General features: G+C 32.9%; 1 long non-coding RNA gene across 1 annotated transcript in view; it reads left to right on the top strand.

The window, feature by feature from the left end:
- The window catches only part of LOC116147425 (uncharacterized), a 52,441-nt gene that overhangs the window by 5,830 nt on the left and 20,237 nt on the right, over positions 1 to 26,374 (top strand). Inside the window, exon 2 of the long non-coding RNA XR_010384985.1 lies at positions 16,999 to 17,080. This is a non-coding gene — a long non-coding RNA (uncharacterized LOC116147425). The remainder of the gene's footprint in view (positions 1 to 16,998; positions 17,081 to 26,374) is intronic.

Below are 26,374 nucleotides of genomic sequence, written 5' to 3'. Positions count from 1 at the left end.
TATGTTAATAAGAGACTTTGCTCCTCCTTGCAGTTTCCACAAGCACAAATTCTCATCAGTGTTCACAGCTAATGCATTTTTTGCCAAGTCATAAACACTTTTAAAAAGCATCTACTTAACATTGTGGAAGACAGAAATTCTGATTTTCCAAGGAAGTAGCAAAAATGGAGATCTTAGTTGGAGGAATAAGTTATAAGATGCCTGACTATCAAATGAATCCCATTTTGAAAAGAGACCAAAAGAGAGTAGAGTAGTGTGAATATAAAATTGAACAAACTTCCAAACTGAGCATAAATGGGTGTCATATTGCCAGTGCTTTTCTCTTCCCCACATTTTACAAAGGGATCCTTCAACTGATCAAATGGAAAAATATGAAAAGAAGTAATTTACATTGTTCACATCTACTGTTTAATGACTTTGGAGAAATGAGAGCTAATTTCACTTGTGTTTGCATGTACTGCAGACACTTCTCACACATTGCTTATAGCTCTTGTAAGGCTACTTGTGTGTAATGCTGAATAAATATTGATGTGAAACTATAGCAAAAGTTTCAGGAAAGCTAGTTACTTAAACTTTCAACTTCTGTGACTGCCAGTATTAGAAAGCCTAAGATACAAATGTAAAATAAAGACCAGTGTGAGAAAATAAGTCAAATGGGGGAAAGTCACTTTAAAAGTACTGATTATGTTAAGTCATCTTCCTAGGAAAGCAAGTCAGCTTTATTTACTACATTTATAAACTTAATGAAAAGAAAAGGCTAATTCAATGTACAACTTTTACTTAAGGAAACTCACTTTGTTCTCCCATTTTTATATAGGATGTGAGATTTCCAAAGGCCTTATTTGCCTATGAACTTCCCTTCCCAGGTTTTCAAAGAATTTCAGCATTTCAAGGACATTCATGTAGCTTTTTAATCTTTAGTTTCGGATTATGCAGATCCATTATGTTCACATTGTTATTCCTGTCTTCATGTGTTCCTCCTTCATGGAGGTGTCATAAATGGAGGTGAATAGTATTCTTTGATGTCATTGTGGCTTTCTTCAAGAAACATCATCAGTGGATTCATAGATGTGATCTTTCTCCTCTGCTCTATGTGCTCTGCAAAATATGTTATGATACAGAAGTCTTTCTTTTTATTTTCTCCTTGATTTGTGTGATAGTAATGTTCTTTATTTACATGACCAAATTCCAAACAGCACTTAAGCTGCTTTAGACATTGTAATAAAATCTATCACTTACCTTGTCTCATTTTGTTCTTCACAAATTGGTTTTTAAGGTGATCAAAGTGTTTTCAAATCTGTTTTCCAGGTGAAAACCCTGAGGTTCAGAAAATTTAAGTAAACGGTAAAATTAGGATATTAACATAGGTCTTGTAACTCTAGTGGGCTTTTCTGCCTCACAAAGTTAGCTGAAATTACTTTAAAGACATAGTCACCAACTTTTCTTAGGATCATGAACTTGATAACTAAAGTATCTCTAAGTATCAATAAGAGTAATAAGGATAAGTCCTCAAGAGAGAAAGTTAATTCCTACAAAATGTGCACATGTGCGTTGTTATTTTTTCTTGTTATAAGAGCCATTGTTCCAAATAAAACATTATGGTAGAAATGAAACTTTATTTTAACTTTTCACCTTACCTTTTCTTGAGCACAACTAGAGATTATATTGAAGAAAATGTTGTTTTAGACAAAGAGTCTTATTTGTAATCTGATAAAAGACACAGTTTCATCTGCTGACAGTCCGTTACTGGGACAAATAACGTCACTGTCCTCGTCTTAGGCTGTTATAGTCAGTGTCTTATTTAGGTCATTTCTATTGGAGTTAGTTGCTTATATTACTTAGTAATTTAAAATTATTCAATTTTTATATTCTGTAATTCTTTAGACTGTTTTAAATTGACCATTTCTGTTCAGCACCTATTGTTAAAAATTGTTGTTTTTTTTTAAAGAATGTTACTATTTTTGTTCCTAGGTATTTGATAATTTTGTGAATCACTCCATTTAGATCATTTAGCAAAGTGAAAGAATATTATTCATTTCAATTCTGCATTGTGATTTAACCTGTCATAACATGTACTTGTTGTCTTTTAATATCCTCTCTAAATAATCTCATCCACTCCCAAGGATTCCTCTACCAGAAAAAGCTGAGAACAGTTGAATTTCCATCTCCAACCTAGAAACTGTCTGATCTGCAGATTATATAGCCAGTTCCCTGCTAATCTCTCTACTTAGATATCTGAAAGATGATTTAGACTAAGAGACTCATGACCCTTCTCTAAACTCTCAAACTAGCCCCTCCTTATTTGTTTTCTATCTCATTCAGTGATAAAATGATGTATCCAGTTTCTGAAGGCAATAATTTCAGAATCAGTCTTCACTCCTCTCTCTTTCTCACTCCTCCTTCAGCTCTATCACCAAATATTATTGATCTAACCCCTTCTTTAATCTGTCACAGTTTTACCACCACTGCTATTGCTGTAGACCAGAGAACCACTGCCTTTTATTCCTGAGACTAGAGATAGAACATTTTGACCATCCTTCCTAATTTCTATTGCCATTTACAATAAGTTACAAATGCTTCATACAGATAACAAGTATTGTTAAGATATTGTCTCTGCCTTCCTCTTGAAGTTCATCTCTCATCCCCCTCTACTTCTACATCTGTGAATGCTTCAGATCATTGGGACATCAGTTGGTTCTACACATGCTTGCTTTTTTCACATCCAGGCATTACAACAGGAAATTGCTTCTTCCAGAAGCTCCTCTTCTTCACCACTACATCTTCACATACATAAGTTTACATCATCCTTTATGTATTAACTAACATGTCACTTCTTTGCTAATCTCCTCAGAGCTGATTAGGTGCCTCAGTAAATGATCTCTCTGCATCTCCTTTTATGACACTCATCAAAATTGTAATCACATGTTTATTGCCTATCTTTCCCTTTACAATTTAAACTTCATTAGGGCATAGGACATTTTATTTCCTCTGCTGAATTCTTATATCTATCATAGGACACTGACTGACAAAGACTGAATGCAATGAGCATATGAGTATTTATTGAGGAAGTGAATATCATTTTGAGTCTTGATTATTTGCCTACAGTGCTGTTCATTTCTGAAACCATCATGCTATCTACTTTGTGGGCAAATATATTTTTTACACATTTATATTCAAGTCCTAGTGCAATATAGAATCTAGCCAAGGCCAAAAACTTTCCTTTACCTTGGGTCAGTTAGGAGCTTTCTTTTGATCCTGCCATTCAGTTAGTGATAAATTTGACTTTGAAGAATTGGGACTCTTCTAAAAAGAAAATTTTACTTCCTTCATAGCAAGCTTAGATGTTAAAAATTATTTGCCGAATATTATTAAAATTCATGAAATTAACTTGGACAGAAAATGTATATCTAAAATCTAGAGATTTCAGAAATCAAATCACAAATTTTAAACCTCATAAATTGAGATCACATCTACATAGCCCACACTGATTCCACTTAGTGTTTTTAACTTTTTTAAAAATAAATGACAGTAGATATATAAGTAAGACTTTTATATCCAGAACAAGTCAGAAATTATTACATTTGTTACTTGCATTCCTTGGAGTTTTTCATCTTGTGTGAATTAAATAAAAATGTACATTTTCATATTGTGAAACTATGTTGTGTTATTTTCTGTGATTTTATCAAGTATACCCTGAATTCTAATCTTCATTCTGTCATAAAGTTACATTTTAAAAATCTACTAATTATAAATCATCTTGAGACCTTTACTTGCCACATAATGTTCAGAAAGGAGCGTGCCATTGACCATTTCCTTTCAAAAATGAGTGTGCCATTGCATCATAAACTGCAGAGCACACACAGTGAATTGTAACTCACAACCACTCTGACTCTGACAAAGCTGGTGGCCCTGGGAGAGGGAAATTCTTCACCAAATTCATGTTTATACCATGCTAATTTAAAAGAGTGACAGTGACTAGGGAATGCTCAATTTCAAAATACTAATGGGTTTTCTTAGATGATGAATATTTTTAAATTATTAAATTTTCAAAATAGAAATGAATCAGCATGACAGAGCTTAATAACTTTCCCCAGTATCCATTCTCACACTACTCTCTTTCCACACTTGTTTTTTAGGGTCTGTGGAAGTCCAGGTGGAGGGTACACTTCTCAGCTTTCTTGTCTGTTTCTACAAGACCGAATTCTCACTAATGCAAAATAAGCAGAAGTCATAAAGACAAGTCTCATGCCAGTTTCATAAGGCAACACTGCTTTCTCTGTTTCTTATCTTCTTTCTTGAGGTTGATAGAGTAAGTTAGCTTCAAACTTGTAGACGGGACAATAGGATGGCAAAGTAAAAAGTCAGAAGAAACCTGGGTCCTTAGAACATCTATGGACAAGATGATCCACATAAATTGGGACTGAAACATGCAGAGAAATACTATTTGAAGGGAAACCTATATTATATATCTTTTTCATAATCTTTTTGATTTACTAAATAATAAAATTAAAACAAATGCATATGGATATGTACATATGCATACCTGTGTATATATAAAAATATGCTGGCTCATAGCTTAGATAATGGGTTCTGTGTTAAGGGTAGAAGAAATTCTTGTATTTGTAAAAAGATGATACAGTTAGGCAAGGGATTATCAAGGAAGGTAGACTTGATTCTTTTCAAACTAATTAGTTTTTCTTTCTTTTCTTCTTTTTCTTCTTTTTCTTTTCTTTTTCTTTTTCTTTTTTTTTTTTTTTTTTTTTTTTTTTTGAGTAAAGGTTGATTTATTCAGAGAGTTACATTGAAAGTCAAGAGAAAGGCCACAAGGTGTGGTTGGGTGTTCAGAATAAAAGTAGGTACACCATAGACAGAGTATGGTCCATCTCCAAAGAGGGAGAGAGATAGACCCTGGCCTTTTTCCTTTTTTTAATGGAAAATGCTTCAGTATAGACCCCTCTGTTGTAGGAAACATAAATAGATTAAAAATTACTAACTCTAAAAGTTTGTTGACTGTTCTCTTTTTGTGTAGTGTTATGTAGCCCTCAGATAGAAAAATGAGGCCTTTCTCTAAATGTCTAGGCTTGAAGTTATAGTTAATTGCCTCTTAGATTCCAAATAGTATTTTATTTAAAAGCATGAAGATGATATACATATCTAAGAATGGCTTAATAACATTAACTTGAATTTTAGCTCTAACTTTAGATCTCCAAATAAGCATGAATAAGAAATATTAACCATTATAATGACTTAAGTTTCTTTCTCTTTATATTTTTGAAAAAAAAATTTGTAGTTGGTGTATGTAAACTTTTGCATAGAACTAACATCAGTGACATTCATAGTAATAGTTACTCAGTTAAATTGTCTTTATCCCAAAATGTTATATAGCATGTTGGGCTTCCTCCATTTTAATCCTGCTATTGATTATTAATATGTAACTTGAGTCCCTGGGCAAGCCACTCATTAGTCATTCCTAGAGCATCAGAATGTCATATATAGAAATAGATGTTACATTTAGGGGCTTGCTAACTTGGGACCCTTGCTGAGATTCCTTATGTTTACAACTTTAAAAGGCAGAATTTAAATTCTGATTTTATAGTGTCTGGTGTAAGCACAGTGATCTAAATTTGGCTTTCCAAATAAGTATCATTACCAGGAAGCCTGAATGCCCACAAGATAGGCTGATGACAACTTGATTGTGTTCAGATATTTCCCAAATTAGTTGCTGTGTTTGAAATCTTGGCCAAGTGAGAATGACACAACCTTTTCAGGAAACAGTGAGAAAAACAGAAGGCAGATCAAATTTGGGCTTGCCAATCTTTGACAGACTTGCTTTAACTTTCTCTCCATGATGTTCTTTGTCTTATATTCTCTCTGCCCTAAAATTGTGACACAAAGGTTATGACAAGCATGTGAAAATAGCTAGTGAATTATTAATGTCTGCTGTGACTTGAGAATCACAGAACAGCACAGGGTGGCTCCAGTAATCACCTTTATTTCTGTATATTGTAGCCAATCTCTTGAGCTGTCCAAAAGTGTCATATTCCTTCAGTGAAATCAGATCAGCGCATTAATATGCTCCTCTACTTTGAAGCTCATGGTTACTTGTCAAAATAATATTTTGCTTTTACCAACTTTCCCTGAATATAAGAGTGCAAATTACTCAATTCTTGAAATTCTGTTTCAGGCTCTTTTCCAACACGCAATTTACACATGCATTGAAGTAACAGAGTTTTCATTTGTTTATATTCACCTGAATAGAATTGAAAAGACAATATTGAAACATTTTTTTTTATGAAGTGAATCTATTAACAACCTTTTTACAATATTAAATTTTGAATCTTAAAAAAAAAAAGCTCTTTATATTCCATTTTGGGATATGATTGCCTTTTTCTTCTACCCTTAGTTGCTTTGTGGTTTTTTGTTTGTTTGTTTTTTGTTTTAGTAAGACTGTCATTTTTGTTGGCTCATTTTTGAGCACATACACAAAGGCTGTCCTTGTAGAGCTATAGCTTATTTTGTTTTCCCTTCCTTTAGAAATTGAGAGCAAGACATTGTCAATAACAATAGTAATACAGACTTTTGAGAACAAGTCTGTCATTGCACACTATGATGGTATTGAATTTAGAAGATAAATGAGAGGAATTTGGGGGAACAACATTTCTAGAGCAAAACAATTCTCACTTATCTTTGTAGAAAATAGAAGACAGCAAATAAAATGATATCTTTACCTTCTTTATTTTTGTGTTTTTGACTCTACTCTTCTTTCAAAACTATCATTTGCCTGATAAAGGTATAAATACATTTTGATTGTGACTTTTTTTCTGGGATAAAATTTTTGTTCACTATTACTGTTTTTTAACATCTATATTACTATTAGGAATTTTGATTGTACTAATGTGAAATAGATTAAGAGAACAAATCACTTATCCACATCTTATGTTTCACTCAAATTATAATGAAACAAACTGATAATGTCATGTTTCAGTATATAGTTATTAATAAAAGTAGTAATAATATTTAAATTTATTGTTTTACCATGCGGAAAGCATTATCCTAAGTACTTTTTATATACTATTTCCTTTTATCTTCACAACAAACCCTGACAGAGTTTTATTATTCCAATTTTGCAGACAAAGAAACTGATTATTTCAGAGATTTAATAATTTATATATATATATACATATATATATAATGTGTATATATATAACTAGTTAATAGAAGGTTAACATTCTAATATTACAGAACAACCCAGAATTTATAATCACATTTATCCCTGCTTGGTACCCATGTGACTCTTAAGCACTTGAAGACTTTCACTCTCCCTTAAGTATGCTGTATCCTAAAAGTCTGAAAACTACTTATTCCAAGCCAAGAAAATAGAATGGATTGACTTCCATGGTAAATATGCATTAACACTGACTTAATATCTCTATTAAGTTTTATATTATGACTGAAAATAGCTGTCTTCTGAAGAAATGATATATCTTAAGCATATTAAGTTCACACAACCAAAGATCTGTTGAGACACTGATGAGGGAATCAAATAATACATCACATATTTTGTGTCCTGTGAGCCTCTTATAATCACACATAGTAGGAGGACACACACACAGACACACACACACACACACACACACACTTTGTAAAATATAAAAAAAAAAAACAGGGTTCTCAGATCAGGTCGCTTAGTGCTAACACTTTAACACTTTGATGATAGAGAACCTCAGATTAATATCTTATCCACAAACTGAAATGTTAGCACATTATTTAGTACGGTCTTTAATGGTAGTATTTAATTAAAACAGAATTACAGAAGAGTGACTGGCATTTAACTATTCCTAAAATAATGTGCTTTGCTGTGAATATGAATTGAGTCCCTTTGTCCTTTGTATAAAAACTATTCCACAAAATGAATGTTCACCTTCCATGTGGCAATTTGTTGTGGTTTATTTGCAGCACACCCACACATGGAAGATCATTCTCTCTTTTTATTTTCTTTAAATCACTGTCATATGCCAATGTTCTGTTGGCTAGCCACCAAAAAATATGTGTGATACACAAAGAGAATTTCTTAGTCAACCCAAGTCCTGGAGACAGATCTGGGTTGAATGACCTTAAACAAGTCTCTGTTTATCTAATTAGAGAGCTGTGTGAAGATTAAATGGACACACACACACACACACACACACAGTCTTAACCCTGTTCATGGAGCATAGTAAGTACTCAGTAAGTGTTAACTATAGTGTTTTTATGGCAGATCTTACATAAAGACTAGATTATCTCTGTGGTTGCTTTCATAATTGAAACAAATTGTTATAATTTGTGCTATTTTCCTATTAACACAAACTATCTCTCAAGTGAAATATGAAACTGAATATTCTCATTGGGAAATTAAATACATCAAAAAAGAGGGTGTAAACATTAGGTAGTAAGATAAAAAACCAGAGTGACAGAGTTTTAGAGTTACTGTCTAAATTATTTCATAGATCATTCATATTTTTCAGTAAGAAGTTAACTTTAAAATATATACAAGAAAGCACACTTGCACTGCTGATTTCTAACTGTTCTGGCATCAAAATCTGCCTGCCTTAGTGGACATGACCCTCAGTATATTTGTCAAAGCATTTGCTATGCAGTGACCATGCATCTATATCCTGGATAGATGTAAGATTTCCATTGACTTGGAAATATCAAAAAATCTTATTATATTCCAGCACTTCTGTGATTTCTTAGAACTATTTCTTAGAAACATTGTGCTAAAGTTATAACTTCTTATGTGTTTGTATTGCTGTAGAGTGTATAAAAATATTTACATGAATTGCCCATATAATCCTGCAGACAGCTCAGAGTAAACTTTTATACTCTTTTAAAATTTGATGTAACTAACATTCATTAAGAAGCATGAAGTGATCCTGTCAGGTCTTGGTAACAAGTGTGAGAATAAAGACTAATAATTTCTGGCTTTATTCTCTGTGCATCTTATCTATATCTTGCTGCTTCCTAAAAAGACCTAGAATGTAAATGGGATGCCCAGCAGGCACTTAGAAGTTCAGACTGTTTTAAAGACAAAAACAGGGGCTTTGATTTATGAGTCAATTCTTTGCCGGTTCTTTATTGGAATTTTCAATGATCCCTGTTCTGTTGTCAGATGACATATATCAGGAGAACTCTCAGTTCGGTTAGCCAGATGGTGCAGCCAGGAGACAGAGGGAAGGCTCAAGTAGATTAAGTGTGGAGCTTGAGGCAGGCATATGATTAGAATGCAAAGCCTCCATTCTCCATCCATATTTCTGATGCTGGGTTACTCTCTCCAGATGTTTTGGCAACTCTCAGTTGCCAAAAAGTCTGCATAGAAATAATATTCATTTGTGCTTGCAGCATTCATTAATTACCCTGCATTTTCTCTGAATATCAAATACATGCTCAAGTGAGATGAGGTATAAAAGCAGCAGGCAATGCAATCCAAATACCCAAGGAATAATGCCAGTTCACAGTGCAGCAAACAAATGGCTGAACCTCAGTGCCTCATATACATGTATTTCTAGTTGCTTCTGTTTTAGAGTTTGGTTTGGTCATCACCTTTAAGGAACCTAATGAATTGCTTGAAACAACACTTGACTTATTAAAATTTTACATGTGTTTGTACTTCGAACATAAATCTCATCCATCTTACTCTGAATGTCTCCATTGTAACAATCCTTCCTTGACTTGTCCTGTGATCCCTCATACATGACCTCATATTTAATCACTCACACATTCCTTCTTCTTCTATTTCCATAGCCTCTTTCCTCCTCTATAATTCTAGCCAGCTTAACATTTATTCCTTAAGTGACAGCATGCCTCAAAATATTTTTCATTTTTTACTGATTCATTTATCCAGCTGAGCTACAGGGTGTCAGTGAACTGACTGCAAGATGACAAATGTAATGCTGGCAGGCAAGGCATGGGAAAAATCAAGGGATTATGGGTGGGCATTCTAGATTGTTCAGTTGAGGAGATCTGTGTTACTCAATCAGTACCCTTTGCTTTAAAATTGCTCCTGGATTTATACACAGTGACACTTCCCAGAGACATATGTTTCCATCTGTGCTTATAATTGCAATTTTGATTTTTTATTTGGATTATAAACCTATCCCAGCTGTGTTTTCTAGTGTGGCTTCATTCTCAATGGTTGAAACAAGATCGATTTAGTATTATAACAATATTGCAGCTTAAAAATTTTTTGCATTCTACTTTAGGGTAGGTGGCTTCATTTACATTTTTATTTATTTTTTTCCCTTTTATTTATTTATTTTTAACTTTTTTTATTCATTTATAATAATTTTACAATGTGTCAAATTCCAGTGTAGAGCACAATTTTTCAATTATACATGAACATATATATATTCATTATCACACTTTTTTCATTGTGAGCTACGATAAGATCTTGTATATATTTCCATGTGCTATACAGTATAATCTTGTTTATCTATTCTACAATTTTGAAATCCCAGTCTATCTCTTCCCACCCCCTGCTCCCTTGGCAACTACAAGTTTGTATTCTATGTCTATGAGTCTATTTCTGTTTTGTATTTATGCTTTGTTTTGTTTATTTTAGATTCCATATATGAGTGATCTCATATGGTATTTTTCTTTCTCTTTCTGGCTTACTTCACTTAGAATGACATTCTCCAGGAGCATCCATGTTGCTGCAAATGGTGTTATGTTGTCAGTTTTTAAGTCTGAGTAGTATTCCATTGTATAAATATACCACATCTTCTTTATTCAGTCATCTGTTGATGGACATTTAGGCTGTTTCCATGTTTTGGCTATTGTAAATAGTGCTGCTATGAACATTGGGATGCAGGTGTCATCCTGAAATAGGGTTCCTTCTGGATATATGCCCAGGAGTGGGATTCCTGGGTCATACAGTAAGTCTATTCCTAGTCTTTTGAGGAATCTCCACACTGTTTTCCATAGTGGCTGCACCAAACTGCATTCCCACCAGCAGAGAAGGAGGGTTGGTTCCCTTTTCTCCACAGCCTCTCCAGCATTTGTCATTTGTGGATTTTTGAATGATGGCCATTCTGACTGGTGTGAGGTGTGATACCTCATTGTAGCTTTGATTTGCATTTCTCTGATAATTAGTGATATTGAGCATTTTTTCATGTGTCTATTGATCATTTGTATGTCTTCCTTAGAGAATTGCTTGTTTAGGTCTTCTGCCCACTTTTGGGTTGGGTTGTTTATTTTTTTCTTATTGAGTTGTATGAGCAGCTTATATATTCTGGAGATCAAGCCTTTGTTGGTTTCATTTGCAAAAATTTTTTTGCATTCCGTAGGCTGTCTTTTAGTTTTACTTATGGTTTCCTTTGCTGTGCAGAAGCTTGTAATTTTCATTAGGTCCCATTTGTTTATTCTTGCTTTTATTTCTTCTAGGAGAAAATCTTTGAGTTGTATGACAGATAGTGTTTTGCCTATATTTTCCTCTAGGAGGTTTATTGTATCTTGTCTTATGTTTAAGTCTTTGATCCATTTTGAGTTTATTTTTGTGTATGGTGTAAGGGAATGTTCTAGCTTCATTGTTTTACATGCTGCTGTCCAGTTTTCCCAACACTATTTGCTGAAGAGACTGTCTTTATTCCATTGTGTATTCTTGCCTCCTTTGTCGAAGATTAGTTGGCCAAAAGTTTGTGGGTTCATTTCTGGGCTCTCTATTTTGTTCCATTGGTCTATATGTCTGTTTTTGTACCAATACCATGCTGTCTTGATGACTGTAGCTGTATAATATTGTCTGAAGTCTGAGAGAGTTACTCCTCCAGCCTCTTTCTCTTCATTAATGCTTTGGCAATTCTAGGTCTTTGATGGTTCCATATAAATTTTATTATGATTTGTTCTAGTTCTGTGAATTACATCCTGGGTAATTTGATAGGGATTGCATGAAATCTGTAGATTGCCTTGGGCAGTGTGACCATTTTAACAATATTGTTTCTTCCAATCCAAGAGCATGGGATATCTTTCCATTTTTTAAAGTCTTCTTTAATTTCCTTCATCAATGGTTTATAGTTTTCTGTGTATAATTCTTTCACCTCCTTGGTTAGATTTATTCCCAGATATTTTATTACTTTGGGTGCTATTTTAAAGGGGATTGTTTCTTTACTTTCTTTTTCTGTTGATTCATCGTTAGTGTAAAGAAATGCAACTGATTTTTGAATGTTAATCTTGTAACCTGCTACCTTGCTGAATTCTTCAATCAGCTCTAGTAGTTTCTTTGTGGACCTTTAGGGTTTTCTATATAAAGTAACATGCCATTGTCATATAGTGACACTTTTACCTCTTTTCTAATTTGGATCCCTTTTATTTCTCTCTCTTGCCTGATTGCTGTGGGTAGGACTTCCAAGACTATGTTGAATAGGAATGGTGAGAGTGTTCATCCTTGTCTTGTCCCAGATTTTAGTGGGAAGCTTTTGAGTTTTTCACTGTTGAGTACTATGTTGGCTGTAGGTTTGTCATATATAGCTTTTAGTATGTGGAGATATGTTCCCTCTCTACCCACTTTGGTGAGAGTTTTTATCATAAATGGGTGTTGAATTTTATCAAATGCTTTTTCTGCATCGATTGAGATGATCATGTGGTTTTTGTCCTTTCTCTTGTTGATGTGATGTATTACATTGATTGATTTGCATATGTTGAAACACACTTGTGTCCCTGGGGTGAACCCCAATTGGTCATGATGCATAATCTTTTTTATGTGTTGCTGGATTCTATTTGCTAATATTTTGTTGAGGATTTTTGCATCTATGTTCATCAGTGATATTGGCCTATAATTCCCTTTTTTAGTAGTGTCTTTGCCTGGTTTTGGTATCAGGGTGATGGTGGCTTCATAGAATGAGTTTGGAAGTATTCCCTCCTTTTCAATCTTCTGGAAGAGTTTGAGAAGGACTGGTATCAGTTCTTCTTTGTATGTTTGGTAGAATTCCATGGTGAAGCTGTACAGTCCTGGACTTTTATTTGTAGGGAGTTTTTTTATTGGTATTTCAATTTCATTTCTAGTGATAAGTTTGTTCAAGTAGTGAGTTTCTTGATTCAGTCTTGGTGGACAGTATGTTTCCAGAAACTTGTCCATGTCCTCTGGGTTATCCAGTTTGGTTCCATATAGTTGTTCATAATATTCTCATATGATATTCTGTATTTCTATTTTATTTGTTGTAATTTCTCCATTTTCCTTCCTTATTTTGGTTATTTGTGCTCTCTCTTTTTTTCTTCTTTGTGAGCTTGGCCAGAGGTTTCTCGGTTTTATTTTCTTTTTCAAAAAACCATCTTTTGGTTTGATTGATTTTTTTTCCTATGGTTTTTTTTTTTAATCTCTATATTGTTTATTTCCTACCTGATCTTTATAATTTCCTTCCTTCTGCTGCCCTTTGGGGTTTTTTGTTCTTCTTTTTCTAATTCATTCAGCTGGTGGGTTAGATTGTTTATTTGAGATTGTTCTGTTTTGAGGAAACTCAGTATCACTATAAACTTGCCTCTTATCACTGCCTTTGCTGTGTCCCATAAATTTTTTGTGGTTGTGCTTTTATTTTCATTTGTCTCAAGGTATTTTTTAATTTCAACTTTGATTTCCTCATTGTCCCATTGGTTTTTTAATAGTATATTGTTTAATCTCCATGCTTTCCTTTTTTTCTCCTTTGATTCCCTGTTGTTGATTTCTAGTTTCACGGCATTGTGGTCAGTAAAGATGCTTGAGATAATTTCTATCTTCTTAAAATTGTTAAGGTTGCAAACGGTTCTTTTAAACTAAAGCAGTGAGTCATTTTAAGAAAAAAGATGGTTCATATACATAATTTTGCTCTGTATTAATCTACTTTTTGTTCTCCATAAATCCAAGTTAATAGGAGTAGTACTCAAAGTAGATGATTTTAAGATTTATATAGAAATAATTTTATGGACATGGTAGATAATGCAACTGCTGTTGTTTTATGGGATGATGCTTTATAGGATTGCATGGGAGCTTAGTAGGAACAAAAAGCAAATATAAATGTAGAGTGTATATGGGAATTCTTTGTGCAAAGAATTGAGTGAAATTTTACAGTCATGTTTTGTTTACGTAAAGTCAAAACAAAACTAAAGGCTCTGCCTCATGACTCCATTAAAATTTTGAATTAGACTTTACCTTTTTGGAGCTTTACTCAGGATTTTAATTGCCAAAAACTGATCAACTAACTATATATATATTTTATACTTGACAAAATATTACTTGCTGATATTCATGGTGTTTCTAATAATAAATACTACTTTGTAGCTTCTGCAAAGTATTAGATCTGTCTTTTTTTTTTGAAATGACATATTTTATATGACTCTCTTTCATTTTGGGGGGGGGAATCAGTAACTATCTGATCACCCATTCATAACCTTAGTACTTATCTAATTATAATTTTTATAATAGTTGTTTTCAGAAAATCCTACAAGTCAATCCACCCTCATTACTTTTGTTTCCTAGTATCTAAGCAGCCTCCTCCGTTTTCCAGAAAGCTTCCTGCTTTTGCTTCCAGACCTCTTACTAGGGTGGTCTTCAGATTCCCCTTTTCCAACTTACCTGTTCCTCTTCCAAAGGAAATGCATTTTTTGTCAGCCTCTTCTGGGAATGGGACCCATGCAAAATCAAATATAGGCCCTTTATTAGAAATTATTAATAATTTCACAAAGGTGGCAGTAGAAAATTAAGCCAAGTGTGTGGAGCCCTTGTAAGCACACAGCCCTGTGCACCAAACATGTTATGAACTCATGAAACTGGCCTTGACCTTTTCCCTTGGTGGTTATGCCCCCAGAACTTTGCTTCTTTTTTGATGCATCCTTACCCTGACTTTATCTTTCTTTCCTGCACTGATTCCCTTTTTTTCTCCCTGTAGTTGTGTAGCCCTAGAGTCTCAAGCTGCAGAGAATCTTACATGCCCTCTTCCTGTTTTCATAGAAGGAAGGTCAAAAAGAACAAATATTTGGGAATTTTTCTTGAAATAATTTTATCATCAAGAATTGCTCCAGATATTCTTGGTTATAAATCATATTTGAGAACTGAAGTCATATAAGAATCCTACTATGAAATACTGTATTTTGACTTAGTAAGTTTTCTTGGATCAATATATGGTTAATTACTGAAGTATATATCTGTTCAAAGCTTGGTTACATACATGTAAAAATTAGTTTATTTGACAACAGTGTCTATGCATGTGATGGCAGCAGTCCCTGAGACAATTGTTTAAAAAACAGTGTTAAAACATTAGCCCTTGTTACCATCATTAAAAGGACAATACCCTCCCTTAGACTTGACACCATTTTAAGGATTAAAGAGTTTTTTGCTGTGAAAGACCCTCCTTTTTCTGATCTGTGCCCTCATATCCTCTTGGAACCATCTTTTTCCTTATCTACTTTCTATCCTGGTTTGCTTTACATGTTTCAGAAGTAACAGTAATCTGATAACCCATTAGATGGTCAGGAGGTACCAAATCATCTACTTTATTTCTCCCATGAGATAAATGGCATTTGCTTTTTTATGCTGACTGTGCAGATGATCAAATGACATCTAGTTTTTTGGCTCTGTCAAAGGGATACTTGCAATTACAACAATTATGAATTTTGTTCCAGTTGAAAAGGAAGATTTGGTGACTAGTATTGAGAGATATGAGGAATATTTCTGAATAGTTTCCTCAAAGTAAAGTGGTATATATACTTAGTTGGGTCATCACTTATTTGGCTCATCATTTATTCTTGGACTTACTTTTTGTGATACTACTTTCTCATAGAATGTAAATTTTTAATAGGAGGACAAAAACCTTTTATTTGTAATAAATAATATAGTAAGTTTACCCTATTGTATGTTATCAATTATAACTATCCATTGTGTATTGGACTTATGAATTTTATTTGCTATGTTTTTATGAGTGCTTGTGACATTATTTTAGTTACTTCAGAGTAACTTTTGTGCTTTCCACATAGAACTTTACAAAATATACAACTAAATATGTAAATTTATAAATATATAACCAGTTTTTCAAAAATTTCAAATCTTATGCTGCTTTTATCTAAATAGTTTTGATGAAATTGTGTATGTGAGTGTGTGTTTTGGACTTAATTATTTTAGCAGTTGCTTTAAATCTTCATTTGTTATACTGTTGTGTGTGAACAAATATAGTTCAGAATTTGAGAGTGCACTTGAACTTCCCTAAGATAAGTATTTATATTTTGTGAAATAGCATACATTGGAAAAAAAACATTAAATATGTGTGACTACATTAATATAATAATATTCATGTATGAAGGATGATAAATTTAAAACTATATACATATCAGAGTGAACAGCTATATCTATATAGCAAATAATGAGAGTAAGTTCATTTCTGCATCTGAATATAATTTTAAATTTCCCAAACTAAAATCTATTGAGAAACACTTGATAATGGGATAAAACAAATATTTATGTATAGGTTTTTTGTTTGTTTTCTTTTATGAGGCATGCATAGAATAGATTTGGAACCTAGTGAACATAAATGTCTAAAGACAGCTATGAAACATTTCAAATAAAAATATTTTACCTACATGTAGTTAGATTGACAAATTATATTTGAGTACCTTATTAGTAGAAAGGCTTGCATAAATATCTTATTAGTAGGTCAACTAAGAATCAAGCTAATTGTGTTAGATGATTTTATAATCCTTTATGTCTGATCAAATGGTATCACTGAAAATGTACTTGAAATTTGAAAATGAAATTTAAATTATCCTAGTGAAATACGAGTCTTAAGAAATACCATTAATCTCATAGGTTTTAAGATGTTTAAATTTTTTGGTGAGAACACCTTAGTATTCAAAACCATTTTGTTTTAGTAAAACTTGTTATACATGATAAATTTTATAGTTAATTTGAAGTGACTTTGGTGATCCAAAAAATTTTATAAAGTTTTTAAATGACAGTTATTATTCTACTTTAAACATTTTAATAAATTACTGTTCTTATCCTTAAAGGAAACCACATGATATGAGATGTTGCTGAGAAAAAAATTGAAGTGTCTCCAGTGTACAACTATCATTTGAAGATTGAATAACGGTGGGTTTCATAGTCATAATTTATTGAATAGGTCTATAAATAACAGGAAAAATTCAGTTACATATGAAAATTACTTCTTCACATTAGCTTCTCCTATGTTTATATTTTGAATGATTCAGCTAAGAGGTGGTGAGAAATATTTATAATAGCAGGTCATCAGGATAAAATAGGGACAATGCAGTTTAATCGCTTTATTTATTTTTTTGAAATGTGCTTAATGGAAAGGATGAATAACTGCCTTGCTTCAAAATTAAATTCTATTGCTTTGAGTGAAGGATTTGAATGTTAGTATAACATTCTTTTTATGTGAGTTATGCTGTAGTTTTTGTCATTTTTTGCACTACAGTGCAGGGAATTTTGCTGATTTATTGTTACATTTTTAAAGGGCAATGCTATGCTGAAACCAGAGACTGAAGGAATCTAAAAATCATATTTGTCAAAAACTGAGCCTTAACATGGTTTATGATCAGTGACTACTTGTCCTATTTATATGACTGTATTTAAAAGTAAGCTAATCTAGCAAGATCAAATATGATTGATGTTTTCCCATTTATTGTTTTCTAATGTTTCATCTTTTGATTTTAAGATGGTTATAAGAATCAAGAAATATGAAGTTAAAGAATGCATAGTACTTTTCATTTTCAATATGTTCATTTGAAGAGAATTATTTTCTAAATATTCAGCTTGGGTCCTATCAGCACCCACTATAATCAGAGTAATTTTTAAAATATCAAATGAATTATGAACACTCTCTTCAGCTATGCAAGTGAGATGTTAAATGGTTGTGTGAGGATTTGAATGCTCTGGTCTAGTATATAAGGTAATTATCACCAATGTGAAAAACATTCCTGCTTATAAATTATAAGGACTTGAGAGATTGAAACTTTTACTAAATTATTTCTCAATTGAACCAAAGGAAGCAAAGTCTAATTGACAACTTCTTATTTTACCAAGCATCTGGAAACATAGTAAGTGAGATTATATGTTACTGTTCAAAAGCTTAAGAGTATGAATATATTTGTAGTCTACATTAAAAATTCTGAGTTCAGTTTCTTAGAATCATGAAAAGTAAGAGTAATAACTGTATTTCTTTTAGTTTTCAAACAAGTATTCATCAGTAATTTGTAAAAAACAATAATGCATTATTTTTATATATCTACAAATTATACTTCTTTGATATTCCATACATCACAAAATAATTATTCAAGGTATAGGAAGAGCAAAAAATTTAGTAAGTGACTTGATTATTTAAACTATTAGGTACAGAGGCAGTGCAAACAGGTGAAAAATTAGTATAAACAGATCCAATGATTATAACCTTTGGGATTAATGTGGATAGAAAGTGTCTAATATACTACAACCAGTTATTCTGAGTGGACTGGGTATAGTAAATTGAACTTACTAAAGTTGTCATTCCATGGAAACTTTATTCCATCATTTGGATCAAGACTGAATCTAAGCTGAGATAAATATTCTAATGTCATAGATACCTAAGATATTATACTCCACCTTGAAAAATATGATTTTGTGTTTATTGTGGATTAATTCCAGAGGTTAGTGTTTCTAGATTTCAAAATACAAATGAGCTAAGAATGAATAACATAGAACTAGTAAAGCTTGATCTATAATTACCATTTACACCAGGCAAAAGGTACATTTAATTGCAACTGGCCTGTATAATGGAGTGGGATGGAAGGAAGGAAGTTTATTTACTTGAGACACCAAATGAAAACTATGAAACACAAATGGGAAAAGGCAGTTTCATTGAGAATAAAATATCCATGTTGATAATTTACATAAGACAAAAGATGGAGTGATTTCTGCAGGGAAATTACTTTCTTTGATGAGCTCCATTTATGCATGATGGAGTTTTAAATTTTTGAAAACCCCCTTGGTTATGATTTCTTCCTTTCAATTCTTGTGGTTTTAGTTTCATACATAAACAGGTGTAAAATTTTCTTGCTAAAACCTTCTTACTCTGCTGTAAGTTGAATTTATAACAGAAAAAAAAAACAGAATGCCTTCCAATGACAGTGATTAGGAAATCAGTATTTAAGGCATCAGTTTCATGAACTGCACGGTGAAAATGGCTCCATTCATTTTGAAGCCACCCTGTGATAAAATGTATCTTTATTTACTTTGCTCACTTTTAAGATTGTTTGTTTAAAGCATATTCTTGAGGGATGCTAAGTATTGTATCTTCTAACTAGCAGCTTGAGTTTGGAAGCAATTTTGTTCGAGTAAAATCCACTATGTAATGACTTGGAGTGGCCTGCAAGCTGCATGTTAAGGCTCATATATTTACTTATTGAGGATAGAAAGCTATTTGTTTTACTTAGTAATTTAATGTGGGAAGCATTTTAGAAGCTGCAATGGCAAGTGAGGATCTGAATCTTACATATTGCCTATCACCCTAATCAAAAGAGAAGGGAAAATAGAATATACCTCATCTCTAGAGACTTGGGTTCCAATAGTAGAACATGAAACTAGAAGGGAAAAGAGATGTGTGGGTCTCAGTGTGCAAACTTATTTGTGCATCGCAGAGTCACCATGCAAGCTGACGCTATTTGAAGTAGGTTGCTAGTATCAGCCTCACAAAAGGCTGAGACAAAAGTGGACAGAAGGAGGAATGTTTATAAGTTGATGTACATTAGCCAAACATTCATGGAACCTGCTTGTATGCAATTGCCTGATGCATTAGGAGCAAATCTTTAGGGAAATGTACTTAGTGACATAATCATAAACAAAGCTCTATAGAATTACCAAGTGTGGTGAGTAGATACCTACACGGTAGAATGACTGTTATCAGATTGGAGGGACCCTGAATTTGCTGCCTACTTCAAAATAGTTTACAAATCTCTCTCAGTGGCCCAGTTCTGCAGTCCTTTATAGCAGGAATCTAACTCATAGAGTCAAGACTGTTTTCCACTTAAAAATCTAACAAAATCTAGTGATTCAAACATGTTTTTGGAAGTTAAGAAAATGCTAAACAATAAATAACTACACACACTTGCAATTGTTTATATGTATATATACAAATACTCACATTTTTAACTCTCATATAGTTAGATAATTGAAAAATATGTGGATTCATAGCAGAATAATGCTTAAGAAATCAAAGCTTTTAGAATGTTTCTACCTTTAAATATGATATAGTGGTTTTGCCAAACTGATGTATATTTGACAAATATTTATTGATTGTTAGTCCTTGGAGATTCAGAGACAACTGCTACCCATTTACAGCCTTAAAAACACATAGGTAGTTGAGGTAGATGGAGAAATCAGTCAGATTTTCATAGCTTAAAATGATAAGTATAAATTAAGTACGAGTTGTTACACAAGTGCGCTTTTCTCTAAGAAGTAAAAGGAAGATTTTGAGCTTGGTGATGTGGAGTTGCATTCTGAAGAGTAAATGAGTGGAAGGCTTTGATGGAATGTGGGGATGTAAGGTGAACAAGACATGGAAATATAAGAAAACCTGAACCTTAAAGATAAGAGGACATGGAACTCTAGAACAGATCATGTTAGGTTACAAAACAAGTCTCAGTAATTTTAAGAAGATTCAAATTATATCTGGCATCTTTACTGACTACAGTAGTATGAAACTAGAAATCAGCTATAAGAAGAAAACAGGAAAACTCACAAATATGTGGAGATTAAACAACAAGCTACTAAACAACCAATGGATGAACAAAGAAATCAATGGAAAAATCAAAAAAAAACCTTGAGAAAAGTGAAAATGGAAATACAACATAACAAAATATATGAGATGTAACAAAAGCAGTTCTAAGGGGAAAGTTCACAGTGATGGATGCATACATTAAAAAACAAGGAAAATCTCAGATAAAGAATCTAACTTCACACCTAAAGACTGGGGGAGAAAAAGAACAAAGCCCAAAGTTAGTAGAAAGAGGAAATTAAAAAAGACCAGAGTGGAAATAAATAAAACAAGAGGCCAATAAAACAATAGAAAAGACCAATGAAACTAAGAACTGATTCTTTGAAAGATAAACAAGATTGGCAAACCTTTAGATAGACTCACTTCAAATTAGTAAAACTCGGAATTGAAAGAGGAGAATTTACAACTGATACCAAAGAAATACAAAAGATTATAAGATAATACTGTGAACAATTATACACCAATAAATTGGACAATCTTTAAGAAATAGATAAATTTCTAGAAAACACAGTCTTTCAAAACTGAACCATGAATATATAGAAACTTTGAGTAGACCAATTTACTACTAAGTAGATTAAATTAGTAGTCAGAAACCTCCTAACAATAAAAAATCCAGGACCAGACAGCTTTACTGGTAAATCCTGCAAAAGATTCAAGGGTGATTTAGTGTTATCCTTCTCAAAATCTTCCAGAAAACTGAAGAGAAAAGAATGCTTCCAATTTTAAAAGACCAGCATTTCCTTGATACCAAAATGAGACAATTACACTTCACACAAAACAATTATAGGCTCATATCTCTAATAAGCATAAGTGCAGAAATCCGCAACAGAATATTAGCAAACAAAATTCAACAGTACATTAAATGGATCATACACCATGATCAAGTGGGATGTACTCAGGGACACAAGGATGGTTCAACATTTGCAAGAAATTAAGTGTGATACACCACATTAACAAATGAAGGTTAAGGGGGTTGGGAAGGGACAGACTGGGATTTCAAAATGTAGAATAGATAAACAAGATTATACTGTATAGCACAGGGAAATGTATACAAGATCTTATGGTAGCTCACAGAGGAAAAAATGTGACAAGGAATATATATATGTTCATGTATAACTGAAAAATTGTGCTCTGCACTGGAATTTGACACAACATTGTAAAATGATTATAACTCAATAAAAAAAAGTTAAAAAAAAAACAAAAAAGAAAAACAAATGAAGGTTAAGTCATATTATCACCTGAATAGATGTGGAAAAGCAGTTGACAAAATTCAGCACCTATTCATGATAAAAAAAAAAAAAACACCTCTCAATAAAGTGGTCATAGACAGAACATGCATCAACATAATAAAGATCATATGTGACAAGCCCATAGCTACCATCATACTCAACAGTGGGAAGTTGAAAGCTTTCCCTCTAAGATCAGGAACAGGACAAGGATTCCTGCTCTTGCCACATTTACTCAATGTAGTATTGGAAATGCTGTCCAGAACAGTTAGGCAAGAAAAAGAAAAGGCAGCTAAGTTGGAAATGACAAAGTAAAGCCATCACTATTTGCAGACAACAGGATTTTGTATATAGAAAACCCTAAAAACCTCACCAAAAGAACTGTCAAAGCTAATAAACAAATTCAGTAAAGTTGCAGGGTACAAAATCAATATATAACTATCTGTTGTGTTTTTATATAACAACAAACTATTGGGAAAAAGAACTAAGAAAACAACCCTATTCACAATTATATCAAAAAGAATAATACCTATGAATAAATTTAACCAAGGAGGTGAAGTCCTGTGCATTGAAAACTGTAAGATGTTGTTGAAGTAAATTGAAGATTACACAAATAAATGGAAAGATACTGTGCTCAAGAATTGGAGTGATTAATGTGGTTAAAAAGTCTGTTTTACCCAAAACAATCTACACATTCAGTGTAATCCCTGTAAAAATTCCAATGTTATTTTTCACAGATACAGGACAAACAATCCTAAAATTTTTATGGAACCACTAAAAATCTGGAATAGCCAAAGCCATCTTGAGAAAGAAGAGCAAAGCTGGGGGTATCACAGTCCCTGATTTCACACTATATTTCAAAGATGTAGTAGTCTAAACAGTATGGTAGTGGCATAAAAACAGACACATAGATCAATGGAATAGAATAGAAAGCCCAAAAAGAAAGCCACATATATATGACTAATTAAAGGGTGCAAACAAGGCAAGAATATACAATGGAAAAATGACAGTCTCTTCAATACATGGTTTTGGGAAAAATAGACAGCCACATGGAACAGAATGAAATCAGACTGTGTTCTCTCACCATGAACAAAAATTTACTCAAAATAGATTAAAGACTTGAAAGTAAGACCAGAAACCATACAACTCCTAGAAGAAAACAACATAGCAGGTAAACTCATTGACATTGGTTTTGGTGACTTACTTTTTGGTTCTGATTCCAAAGGTAGGGCAACAGAGGCAGAAATAAGCAATTGAGATCACATCAAATTAAAAAGCTTCTGCACAGCAAAGGAAGTCATCAATAAGATGAAAAGGCAATCTATTGAATGGGAGAAGATATTTGCAAATCATATAACTGATAAGAAGTTAATATCCAAAATATATAAAGAATGCATACAGCTTGATAACAAAAAGAACAAACAGTCCAATTTAAAAATTGGCAGAGGATCTGAATAGACATTTTTCCAAAGAAGACAATGCAGATGGCTAACAAGAACATGAAAAGATATTATCGTTAATCATCAGGGAAATGCAAATCAAAACCACAATGAGATGTCATTTCACACCTGGCAGAACAGTTATTATCAAAAGGACAAGAAATAACAAGTGTTGGAGAAAACATGGAAAAAAAGGAAACCCTTGTACGTTGTTGGTGGGCATGTAAATTGTTACAGTGTCTATGGAATGCAGTATGGAAATTCCTCAAAAAACTAAAAGTAGAACTACCAAAAGATCCAGTAATTCCACTACTGGGCATTTATTTGAAAAATAGGAAAATTTTAACTCAGAAAGGTGTATGTGCCCTTATGTTCACTGCAGCATTATTTACAGTAGCCAAGCTATATTTATGATGGGATACTACTAGATTATAAAGAAGAATAAAACCTTGCCATTTGTGACAGCATGGATAGATCTTCAGGGTATTATGCTAAGTTAAATAAGTCAGATAGAGAAATATATGATTTAACTTAAATGTGTAATCTATAAAACAAACATGAACAAACAAAACCAAACTAACAGATACAGAGGCTAGACTGGTAGTTGCCAGAGGGCAAGGGTGTTGAGAGGTAGATGGATTTGGAGATGGGAGTTAAGAGTTACAAACTTCCAGTTACAAAATAAAGAAGTCCTGGGAATGTAATATACATCATGACCACTGATGTCAATAAAATTGTGTTGCATATTTAAAAGTTGCTAAGAGAGTAAATCTTGAAAGTTCTCATCACTAGAAAAAAATTTTGTAACTTTATATGGTGACAGATGGTAACTAGACACTGATCATTTCGCAGTGTATGTGAATATCAAATCATTTTGTTGTTCACCTGAAACTAAGATGTTACATGTCAGTTATATCTTACTAAAACAAAAGCAAAGCAAAAAGATAAGAGAACATACAAAAAGTTTTATATTCCTTCCATAAAGCAGCTGGGTAGGTGGAGAGAGCACTGGATTGTATCCTGGCTCTGTCCAGCCACTCTTGATGGTCTTTGCAAGTACTTAACTTTGGAGTTTCATTTCTTTACCAATAAAATGTGTTTAATAAAACATTGTCTTCCAGGGATGTTGTGAAGATACACTTTGTAAATGGTACATAGGAGTAGGGATTCAATAAATAGTATTTAAGGAGATTACAGTAATCAGCAATGACCTTAACCAGAGGTTCCCAGTCTTTGCTGCATATTTGAATAACTTAGGGAACTTCCAAAAAGGATTCTTAAATGCTGATGTTTACATTTCACCCCCTAGAGATTCTGACTTAACTGGGCATGTTATAGTCTGGATATGAAACTTAAAGGAGAATACAGGAAAATATGAGAAAGAATAAGAAACAGTAAAAAAAAAAAAAAAAAAGAGGAAATAAATGTAGAGTCTACCAAGATGCTAAGGAATAGATTTCCTTCATTTTGTAGAACAGAAGGATTGACACTACCGTTAGGTGTGGTTGAGAAGCATTTCCAGGTCTCATCTGTTCCAGAGCAGCTGACTTGTGAGGAGGGCTCACCAACAGAGATGGAGCTGCTGCATTCTAGAGGTCCCTTCTGTGGAGTGTGTCAATCCTATGCTTCATTTTGTGGTGGAATAGGTCATAAGTTTTATTCTTTGGAATAGAAGCAGCATGGAAGAGGTGGTGAAGAAGTCTAATATTGAGGATAAAAATTCTTAGAGCTCTTTAAAGTACTTCAGTTGATCCTATCTAATTAATATGCATCTCAAAAGAGACCGAGGCCCTGCTTTGAAGATGTGAAATACAGCAGAAGCATTCCTGCCTAAGCCTGTAGCCATAGGTGTGATGACTGGCAATGATATTTTATCTATGTTAGACAAAAAAGAAGTAGGCTGAATTACAACAGAAAGAATTGTAAATATACTAGAGAAAGTGAGAGCTCAGTTTGAATCTTAAAACCATTTACTCCTTTTTTTTTTTTTTAAATAAGCCATGATATTCTACCCTGGTTACTGGAAAAGAGATTGCAAGGCAGAATCGCATTCTCTAGTATTGAACATCAAAGAAAAACCAAAAGAAACAAAATTATTTTTAATAAATTCAGATTCCTAAGACTAGAATTTACTTTTTACATGAAAAACAACTATGTTGATATTTTGATTATGTGAATAATATATATTACACTGTTGTGATTGTTATCCAGGACTTCCAGATAAATGAATTATTTTACCCATGTATTGTTTTTCCCATGAAAATATTTTAGACTAATTGAAAAATAATTATCTATATTTATTTTTCCCCATGAAAATCTTTTGATGTTGCAGAAATATTTCCCTGTGAAACGTATAATTGCTGAATTATTTCCCACCTAAAATCATTCTAGTTACTTTGTGCCATTCTTAGGATAGAAATACTTGAAATCTTATCATCAAAAGAGATTTTACTACAGATCTTTAATTCAGTGCATGCTAAGCAGCACCTATAAAGAATTTTAGGAATAGAAATTAACTAAGAGACTATAATTAGAACATACAAGAGTAGTCACTGGTGAAATGAATCCATTTTTGCTCTTCACATCAAATTCAAATACTTACAGACTTGTCTGTGAATGCTGTTTTTATTTTTGTATGCAGCATTTATACAAGGTCCCTTTACAGTCTGACATTTGCTTCAATCACTCAAATGGACTATTTTTGTTGTTGTTAAACACACCAGCTATTTTCATGTAAACAAATCCACAAATCACTTTTCAGTTCCCATCTTATTTGACTTCTCATTAGCATCTGATATAGTTAAAAGTCCTTTTTTGAGACATTCTCTTTGCTGAGATCCACCAGTCAAAGACCACTTGTAGTTGAACAAATTGGACTTCTGGATACCTGGTGCAGGAGGGAGACTATATTCCATAGGAAACTGTGAGGCATCTTAATTAGAGTGTGCCA

The sequence above is a fragment of the Camelus dromedarius genome, chromosome 18, assembly GCF_036321535.1.
Source record: "Camelus dromedarius isolate mCamDro1 chromosome 18, mCamDro1.pat, whole genome shotgun sequence".
Lineage (NCBI taxonomy): Eukaryota > Metazoa > Chordata > Mammalia > Artiodactyla > Camelidae > Camelus > Camelus dromedarius.
Note: the sequence above shows the minus strand (reverse complement) of the source record. Positions and strands in the feature narration are given on the sequence as shown.